Raw genomic sequence first — 11454 nt, forward strand, 5'->3', positions numbered from 1 at the left:
TGAGCTCAGTGAGGATGTTAGAGAAGAGTGACAGCAAAGAACAGAAATAACTGCTCCTTTCTAAGTTTAGAGGGTGACAGATGTTATTTTCTTTTGCCTTTAGCCGACCTATCTGCTATTTTAAGATGACGGCTTATATAAGGATGTATTTCTTTGTGAGGTGTTATTCACAAGGGGATTAGAGTTTATAAGCAATTAAACAAGTGCTTACAGGAGCATTAGACTTTACAGCATCTCTCCCTTTGCTATCATGTGAAAATCTAGACATTTAATTAGTCTTATTAAAAAATTGAATTGTCTATTTAACACAGCTTTTTAAACTGCAAATAAATGTATTAGTATTTTGTACAGACTGTTGTATTAACTCAGGTTAAATCCCTTGTTAGATACTAACGGTTGGTAACATACTGTAGATCAGAATCTAAGGCCTTCATACTCCACACAGTCATCTTCAGTGGAACAATATGACCGTCAGGGATGTCATAACCCAGTGTGTGTGTGAAGGGTGGAGGTTTTCTACATTTTCACAGCCCTTAAAGTCAACTGACAGATGTATCCATGCATTACAGCACCAGCTATTATTTCTTGAATTGTTGCTTCGCGGGTGCTGATCCTTTTTAGCTAAAATTGCATGCGTGTGTCCATAATGTACTCACATTTTGTCACTCTACAAAGGTTGCCAGTGGAGACTATGATGCCAGACTCTTAACACGATGGCAATGACTTTACAAGAAGTAGACAAAAACAACATACATATTGTAGATTTAATTTACTTCAACAATTCATTTACTCACATTTTTTGATTAAATTAGAATTACCTAGTTAAGATTTATGTGTAACTTGAATCACTCAAAGCAGCAGTGGAGTGACAGAGGCGATACTGTCCTAGGAGTCATTTTTGTTTCTCCTCACCACCAAATTGTTGTTTGTTGTTGTATCTGTGTTAACATACTCTCAAAAGCATTGCACTTGGCAAGTATTTTAAGTGAATATCACAATATCTAGGTCTGTCTTAAAATGGAGTCCATGTCATACCCATTTCTGGCATTAATATCCATTTGAAAACATCACTGCTAGAGTTGAACTGACATGTACATTTTGTGTTAACATAAAAAAAATTAAAGGGGCACACCAGCTATTTAGTATTGCATTTCCATTATGTAACATGACTTGTAGGAGACAGATTGCAAAAAGAATCCAATCAATACCCTGACTTTTAGTCACTATGGTTCCACCTCCAAAACTACAGGGTCCTACATTTCCCATAATGTGACTGAATAGCATGTTATAATTATTTTTCTGCTCATTAAACCTTTGGAGAACTCATGCTGAGAAACCACAATGCTATCATCAGGCACTATGAGATCATCAGGGGTATTTTCTCCATGAACTGATCTTTATGTACACTGAATAACTTTAAAACTCGCCCTTGAAACTTCACCAGGCAGATGTCATTAAAAGTCTTACACTTACACTGTCCTTCATTTTACCACACTTGGCCTATTGTTACCCAGTAGGCAAGTAATATCCATACGCTGCATTTTTGGCTTAACCTGTATTTATTACGAAGGAATCTTTTAAAAGCAAGGGCTTACCCCATTGTACTGTGTAGCTGAAAGAATACTCATGCTGATTGTAAATAACATAAAGTGGTGAGTATCCTCTCTCCTATCGAGGGCCATTTATCATCCTTCGAGGGTCATTCTAATTAATTACACATGTATATCACTCTATCTTCTGATGCAATGGTTGGAATCGTTTGTCTTTGGCAAGGCATCTGATGTCAGATGGTAGTGATAATGATGATCCTGCTAGCAGCCAGTTCTCCAGGTCTGGGTGAGTCAGTCTTGAGAGGAAACGAATCTTTGCAAGAGTCAGTTTTGAAAAGAACTGCACACAGGTCAGGCACATCAGGTGGTTCCACATGTTCAGTTCCACTTGTTTACTTTTCATGTCTTGAAACCTCGCACCAAATGCCCAAAGGAGTTTTGCACACTCACTAGCACCAACCTTCTGAGAGGTGGACGACCGCTCTACCTTCTGAGCCACAGTCGCCTCAGTGATTTTAACTATTTCCTTTTATAATAAACAAAACAATTGCTGAGAATTTCTCTGCATTTATGAACTGCTTTGCGGCGTACCGCCTTAAGGCCAAACATTAAGCACCCCTGCTTTAGACTAACAGTAAAAGTTTTGAGGAAGTGTGCGGTTTTAAAAGTTATATCAAATTTGGCAGCAGTATATTTGCTGGTATCGGTGCTGAAAACTGTAGACCTCCTGTACTCCATCTCAAGCTTGTACTGGGTTGACCATGTTCATTATTATATATCCCCATGCCAATATGCAACTTTATCATTTGATAAAACTTCCTGTTCTAGTGTTCTGGAACCTTCTTTCTGCAGACCAAATGTCCTCACAAAGATAGAATGAAGAGAATCCACAAAAAGCTAAGATTTCCTAGTTCCTCAATTCCTCATTTCTTCATTAACTTGGCTGCAGGATCAAGATTAGATTTTGGATTTAGATTATAGTTAAGGAAAAATTCAGAGGAGGAATTTCAAGAATAGTAACACAATACAGTATGTGTCATTCATTCAAATATGCTTCCTAACTTTATATCCATGTAAATGTATGTGTGGCCATGACCATGGCTGATTTAGCCATTTCACTACTTATGTGTACATACATTGAAACACTTGAGTGGTTGACTAGCTCTTAGCTTGCAGGATTGGGGGATTCAGATGCCAACACTATTATTGATCTTAATGCATTATGGGAGGAGAGCTACTGTCCAAAATGGGACATCTAGGTATTTTACTAGATACAAGATTGAAGTGATTACAAGTTATGTATGTGATGTATAAGACTGCTTAAACATTCATACTGTTGTCAACTTATCATGATGCCACAAAGTAGCATGTATCACTAGATCACTGTCAAATTGTGATAATTTAGTATAATTACTGTCAACTATGACCATATTGGCACACAATATCTCAAACAAGACAAAAGTTTTGGTGATACCACTGCCATTGGCTCAGTTTGTCAATAGTAAACTAACAGATTCCTTTAGCACAGGTTTTAGCATCTTAAAAACAGAGCCATCCTCCTGGTTTGTGCAACAAAACAAACCAACATAAAGAGACAACTGGGCCTTTATTTCTAATTTCCCTTGTTTTATAGATATAATTTATTGTATTATACAAAGAAGCCTTCCTGTTCTAATTTGCTATTGATGCTCAAACTCAACAATTCTTCCATGTTCACCTGTTGTGCTGATAAATTCAGGATATCTTTCACTGCTGCTTATTTCTTATTCTTATTAACAAAAGCACTTTTTTATGTACTTATTATTTCCAGTAGCTTCCAACTTGCATTTTATTTATCTTCCTTAAAGTACCATCAGTGAAACTCCTGTGCTTTGGAAACGCATTTGTATTATGCTGAATTTATCATGTGAACTAGTATAGGTCATTCTGTCCCTCCTCAATTTTTCAACCAGCCTTTATTTGTTTGACTACGCAGAGAGACTCAGCAATTACTTGAATTCTTATTAACACTTTAAGATTCCCTCTCTTTTTACTCATGTATTGTAGCCCAGAAGTTTGCGTTTGACAAACATTATATTTTGATTGCTTTGAATTTATCATGATGGCCTTTGCTGTCTTGTGCACTCATTTATCTCTTTGCATAAAGGTAGGATCTGACCTTTGTAATTGTAGTTTGCTTCATGAACACCATTACCTAATGTTCAAACCTTTCTTCTGTAGCAATATACTGTGTTTGAATATTTCTGTATTTATATTTGTAAAACCCTAACACCAGGATAGGGAACATTGTTCAAGGTATTGTATTAGTCTGTAGCATGTATGGAATTTAGCGACATTTTTTACAGTACTGTGGATGATTGAGCAGGGAGTTCAGCGGGGATAACTTCAGAGAGTATACAGGGACAGTCTTGGCAATCTTTTTTGGGTGCTGGCAGTTTTGAGACAGCAGACAAACACCAGCCACACACACAACTCAGATCTCAGATGTCAAGAGACTCTTAAATGAGGACTTCTCATAGTAGCACAAATCTACACTGGAGTTGCGCACAGTTTGACTTGTGTTGATCCAGTGAAGCAGCCATTTCTACTTCCTGAAAACCTAATTCTAGATGATGATGATTTTTGAATGCCTCCTCACTCCTGTTATTTCCTAAATGAGACAATGTGTCACCAGTGAGAGACATTTTCCCCCAGTTTGAATGATTGATAACCATTGTTGTGCCCTCCCTGCTGCTCTTGCTTGTTTTCTATGAAGATTGCCAAGATTTCCTCAATTGGGAGCATGATTGAGTGAGATAGGGATGATGGCTTGATGGTGCATTCATTGCTCTGACACCTCCAGATGGGCTGTGATTGTATTTCATGACGACTGGGAAAAATAAGGTGTTTATGTAACGTCTGTTTCCCTTTGCATCAACTTCTAAGGCATCTGACCATTACATTTTGGAATAGCTTTCACTGTAATTCAAACACGCAGTAGAGCCTGTAGGATAGATAGCTGGTAAAATTAGGCTCAAAAACAGGTTTATCATCCATATGTCTTTATAAAGAAAATCTGTTTTGTTATGAAATGTATAATAGCAATTAACAATTAATTACTGTATCTGGTGATTTAGATACTAATAAAATTTAAGAATATGCTGTATCTGAGGAGCTTTTGGGTTCTTCCTTAGATTAGACATCACAAGTGTAAAAAAAAAAAAAAAAAACAAAGATGGCAATTTAATGTATTTGAACTTCTAGCAAAGAAATGTTGCATAAGGTTAGTAGCATCCTGTGATAAACCTTAGTGCCACATATCTTGTTTCATTGTCTTGTTATTTTGTAACTGTTGAAAAGCTTTATTAAAATCAACAACAATCACCAAGACATTTTGGTGTTCATCCAAACACTATCATCAGTTGTAAGTCACATGATCAGCACATGACCTGAGATGTAAAAGTCACATGACTACTGAAATGAAGTGAAGCGTGCTTGCCAGAGGAGATGGTGGTTCCTCTCCTCCCTCTGGTGAGGTGGAGTAAGCTGGTTCATGCATAAAACGCCGAGGAATAGTTTTTAGCACAGCATTGTTTGCTAGGGACAGGTGGTGCATCAAACCCCCTCCTCTGTTTAGTAAGGGTTGCTCCACTTTGATATACATGGCCTCCTTGACACCTTTATTGACACATTTATTGTAAAAAAGAAGCATGATAACAACAAATGAACAAATCTGAAAAACAAAAGTTAGCTATTTACAAATATCGTTTCTTTAGGCCAGCACACATCTGGTGATTTTATTACACCATCATGGTCTGCCAAGACAAACTGCTTTCAGGAGAGTAGAAGAAGGTGTAGAAGACCTACCTCATATTACAGGCCTTTCTTGATGCCCAGCTGTAATCATCTGTTCTCATTCTGCACATTTCACAATTTGATCATTTGTCGATTTTTTTCACCACCTCTGTCTCTGAGTGCTGCATTTGGGTCCTAGTTTTTTCAAGACACGAGAGTCAGCATCCACAAGGGCCCAAAGCACTATAGAAAACATCTTCTTTTAGTTTAAATACTAACTTCTAAGATACTAACTACTGTGCCTTGTGTTGGCCTGGGTAGGAAATGCCTCATCACTTTTTCAATGGCTGCATACACCAAATGGACAGAGTTCATTACAGTTGTGTGCCCTAGGTGATAGGTAAATGCAACCAGTCAGTCCCAAGAAGCCACATACCTGTGAAGAAAACAAATATAAATCACATGTGAAGTAATCTTAGTCTCTCTTTTTTGTTTCAGTCGAAGTTTGTAGGGCAAGATGGAAAGTGTTACGGAATGCTTTTGTGAGACACAGGAAAAGAAATAGCATAGTATATTAATACTAGAGAACTTAGAAATACACAACGACTGCAGAGTAAAATATCAGGCTCTCCAGTCCAGTTTACTTTCCAGACCCACAACTGCAGGGGAGAAAGAAAGGCCATCCAGGTCCCATTGCCCCAGAGAGCAAATGTCTAAACTAGCAGTGATACGACGGGCGACAAAGGATACAAGGAGGAGGAAGCCAAAAGCCACGGACATGGAGGAACTGCTGATGTCCATCCTACAGGAGCCAGTTTTCAAGCCACATGTGTCTGATGATGAACTTGATGAATCTTACCACTTTTTACAACACCTTGTGCCAGTCTTGCACAGACTGGTCAAGGACAGTAGGCAACAGGCCAAAATAGAAATTCTGAACACTGCATAAGATGGAAAAAAGAGGCTACACAACAACACCAAGTTACTGTCCCCCCACAACATACAACTGGTTGGCAACCCTTTCACCCACCACACACATCACATCCTCCCCCGACTCAGGAAATCAAAGGGCACGATATTTATGAGGATGAATGTATTTTTTTTACTAAAACAGCCACAAATCCTTGATCAATGCTTGATCTTTGGAATCTCGGGGTTAGACCCCTTCATAGCTAGGCCGCGTCAAGATGTTTTTCCCTTAATTGGCACTTCTTTAGTGGAGGTCATCAGCCTGTCTTTATCAACAAGCTATACACCTCAGTCCTTTAAAGTAGCTGTAATTAAAAAAAACGCATTGGATCAAGATCCAGCGGTTTTAACCAACTATAGACCAAAGTCTAATCTCCCCTTTCAGTCAGGATTTAGTAACATATGAATCACTATCTGATTGTTGGGTTTTTGAGACTATAACCCTTAACAAATACCTGGATGTCTTTAACTTAAGATTTGAGGCCATGTTTTTCAGGACTTTAAAAACTGTTTAATAACTATTTTACAAGTAAGGTCAGAAAATGATATTTTCCAAACTTATGCTCCTATAATATAAATAAATCACCAATTATCCTAAACTGTATGGAGCCTAGACCCACAAGCTGTGTGCAGAGATTGCATAAAGTCCTCCTCAGGGGGTATAATTGAAGAAATTCCAGCTGAGTCCAGTCACTAATTTGCACTCTTGATTGCACTGCTCGTTTGTCTAATCAGGCTGTTTTGTAATTGCAACAGGACGGGACAGGCAGAAAGGAGGTGGAGGTGGGGGTATGACAGGGACTGGCATGGCAGAGAAAGGGAGCACAGTGTGAGGAACACAAAGGCTCTGGCTCATGGGGCCAGACAGGTTCAGCCCTGCAACAGAGCTTCAAGTCCTCACAGTGCCATCCGAGAGGACTGATCCTCCAGCTTTTCACTCCTCCACCCATCCTGTTGAAAAAGGAGCAGTTTAATGCTACTTTGGTATGCACACAATGAACTGCAACAAACCTATATGACAGATATCTATGCCAGATAGTGTATTTACTGTATAAAGTATGAGATGGGTTTAATTGGGTTTCCTTCAGTTTTAACTGCCAGATCAGACTTCGTTTCCAGCTCCCAAGCAGCTGCTGCTGCCACCACCTGTGCCTTTTGCCTGCCTTTTTTATTAAAAACCCTCAAACTTTGCACCTGTGTTGGTCCAGTACACAGACTCATTCTTAACAACTTCTCCACGCATCCCTGATTTCTTCTGAGCAGGGCTGGTACAAAACCCTGGCCATACACAAACATATGCAGCCTGGCCCTTCCCTTTACATCCATTGTCACACCTACAAATAAGTGAATCAACAAGTCCCCACATGAAGCTGCTGTTATTATTATGCTAATCAGTACTGAAGTATTTCAGAAAGATTGTACAATCTAAAGTCCCAGCATAGTTCAGCACTCCTTTCTCAACATGTTATAATAACTGTGTGACGCTATTCCTGTCTGGTTTTTTAGGTCTTCATTATGCCCTGGGCATAAGACAAAGGCAGAGAGCCATCTTACCCTGACTCCTATACTGAGAAGAGATTACCAAAATACCTCTGCTCTCTGAATCTAAATGATAACGTTATTTCTTGATCCCTACATGGTAGTAGTTTTGAAGTTTATTATGTGAAACTAATGTTTTCTCAAAATTCTTTTAGTAGGCTGAAGCAGCTGTTTCAGAAAATTGCAACATAGTTGTATTGCTTCTTTGTGATGCAACCATGACTAAGGATTTTTTTTTTTTCAACATTGACATCTTTCTTCAAAGGAACACTTTGTGATTCATTACCATTTATAAAGGGTTTATAAATTGCAAATATTGACACTGACTCTAACAGTTACAAATAATCTGAAACTTATTTAAACTATTTATAAAGAGTGCCTCATGAGGAATTGGTACCACTTTTTCACTTTTTCAGTTGGTGCATGGTAACATTACTTCACAGGTGTTTTGATCAACCTTCAATGTTGACTGGGCGATTGGATTGGGATTGACAATTTAAAAGACTTTTTATAAAAAGAAATAACCTCTGATGACATCTTTTAACTACTCCTTCACTCAGGGAATATAATCAGACACAGAAAGAGGGCGTCATCACATTACTCCTAAAACAAGATCCAGAGGAGCATTAAAAAGATCCCGTATATATGAAACAGTGGAGATCACTGACACCGCTCTGCTGTGATACCCATATCATGCATTGCCTTGAGATTAATTATTGGTGGTATAATAAAATATGACTCTCTCTCTCCTCTCTCTCTCTCTCTCTCTCTCTCTCTCTCTCTCTCTCTAAAAGGAAGTTTGCCACCATACCCAACTGCTGGATCATTGGGGTATTTTGGTTGTCAGTACATTAAAGAGGATGTCCTTGTCATGACCCGTGCCATGCACGCCGGTTTTGTTTAGTTTTCCTCTTGATGTTTTGCCTTATTCAGTTTGTAAGTGTTCATTGTAGTGTTCTTAGTTCATGTTCGTTTTCTCTGTTCAAGTCTGTGTATTCCTAATTGTCTTAGTCTATAGTCATGCCCTGTTCTATGTAAGAGAGTTTTGTATTGTCTTAGTCTCAACCCTTGCCTTGTCTTGTTTGTATATTTGTTAAGTTTCCCATCGTGTCTTGTCTTTGCCTGGTTTTGGTTACTTCCTGTTTTATTTTGAAGGTTCATGTTATGTGTATTTGGTTTACTTTACTTCCTGTGTTTTCCCTCCTGTGTGATTGTCTGATGTGTTTCACCTGTGTGTCATTAGTGTTCCTCCCTAGTGTATTTAAGTCTGTGTCTTCCCCTTTGTCCTTGTCGGGTCGTCGTCAGCATTACCCTGTCTGTGTCTCATAGTCAAGTCCACGTATCCTTGTTGCCCATATTCCTGTTATAGTCCTAGCCTGTAAGTGAGTTTCTTTGTTCATGTCTGTGCTGTGAATTTTGTGATTGTGTCCTTGGTTTATCTCTGTCCTTTGTTTGCCACAGTTCCCGTAAGTTTGTTTCTTGTCTTGTTCTTGTCTTTGTTCCTGTTTAGGCCTTGTTTTATGTTAGCGCTCCACCATCCTTGTGTTGTCTGCGTTTCCCTTGTTAGTTTAGTTTCCAATCCATAGCCCTTTGTCTTTTCCTCCTTCGGGAGCGATTTTGGTTTTCTAGTTTTGTAGCCATAGTGTTTAGTTTTGTCATGTTTCATGTATGTGTGTTTCTTGCCTTGTCTTAGTCGTCCCATGTTCTATGTTACCTCCAGTTGCTAGTCTCTGTGTCTTAAGTTGTCTTGTTCTAAGTTGGTTAGTTCTTGTGCTGTCCCTGTTTCATCCATGCCCCATTGTGTTTATTGAGTGTGTTAATTATAGTTTCCTTAGTTGTACATTTTCGTTGTCTCAATAAATTTATTAATTAGAATCTAGCATATCCCTTGGTTTGTCTGTGTTCATGTCCTGATTGAGTTTTCCTTTTATTGTATTGTCCATAGTCTTGCCTTGTGTGTTAGTGAGTTCCTTGTGTTGCCCTAGTCTTGTCTCGTTGTGTTGCGTGTTATTGTTAATCCATGTTCCCCGTTGTGTCTGCACCTGGGTTCAACCCTTAAGTTCACCCCTAGTTCCCCTTAAGTCCCCACCTTCCTGACAGTCCTAGACCTGCTCTATATACAATGGTTCATGAGATGAAATGGATGAATGAGAGATGAATGGAATACCTGCCAGACAGGCTAAACTTTTGTGCAAATCTCACCAAAAGTTGGGGTGAAATTCAACGTCATTCTTTTTGTAAAATATGCCACACAGTAGACGTGCAGAAACATGCTCCACCAATGACTGTACTCTTACTATCTCTCCCTTCCATTTTCATAATCACCCTCTCCGACCAATTGTCTCACTTGCCAGTAGTAGCAGGGTTTCCTCTGTCAACTGTCAAACTTTAAAGACCCAATCAGCAAAGCTGTAGTCCACAGTTAATTGTTCAGTTTATTTAAATCCAGCGTTATCATGGAGTAAATCTATTATATTTTAGCACTAGTACTTCAGGAAAGTTAAAAGGATAACAGGATGATATTGTTTACCATGATCATTTTGGTCACAAGAATTGCAGCAAAAAAAATTGATACTGGTACATCCCTACATGGCGCCCGGACCAACCAGTACCAACACAGCTTATAGTAATGGAAGCAGTAAAACCCCTATCATAGGCAAGAACTTTACTTCTGGTCCAGGCCAGCTCAGTAGGAATGAAATCACACTACACTGGATGATCCCACGCTTCAAGCCCAAAAGTATGGCTGTGGCGGTGGTTTTATGATAAAAGTTGCCATGTACTGATATTGTAGGACTTGACTTTTATCAAAGAACACTGGCACTCGCAAAAAATGTTATCACTGAACATATTCCAGGACTTTGCAGAATCTTCCTATAGCAATGTTCTTGTCTGATAAGACGCTCCCACCCATTGTGTGGTGTGGTCTTCTAAAAGGAAACTTCATCAAACTGAATTTACACAATGTTTGTCAAGAGATAATAGCCATGTTTGCATACGCATTTTGAAGTATTGCATTCGAAAAAGTTGATGGTAATGGCAAAATCTGAAAAACGAAAACCTCTCCAATATCATAAAAGTTTGAGTGGGTTTTGCCTTTTTCGGAAAATAGTCAATGTGCTTAATAGGAGACAGAAACACCATTTTCAAATAAGTTCTGATGTCGTGAACATTTAACTCACATAACTGATCGACTGTTTCCACTCCGAGAGAAGAAGAGGAAGCTGTTTCTGCAAATTAGAAAGTCTCCTCATGCTCCTCATTACCTCATCTGAACCAACTCCTAATAATCACAAAAAAGTAGTGTAGTCAGACTATGTCCCTGTCTCCTAGTAAAATGGCGACAGTCACAATCACCACACACTATCTGTGTGCCTCTGGGGGTGTCCTGTTATTCCTCCCATTAGATCAGCCGCAGAATTTATTGCTGGATCACATCAGTGCCACAGACTCTCTTTGCAATCCAGTTTAAGGACATACTAAATTAGTTACACAGTACAAATGAGGTGCACTACATGAAAAAACATAAAAGAATGTGAATTTTGCTTAAGAGTAGATCTTCCCTTTACTAACATCTGAAACATAATTGATAGACAACCTTTTGGTTGAAAAAGTCTTTTCT

Source organism: Chelmon rostratus, chromosome 5, assembly GCF_017976325.1.
Source record: "Chelmon rostratus isolate fCheRos1 chromosome 5, fCheRos1.pri, whole genome shotgun sequence".
Taxonomy (NCBI): domain Eukaryota; kingdom Metazoa; phylum Chordata; class Actinopteri; order Chaetodontiformes; family Chaetodontidae; genus Chelmon; species Chelmon rostratus.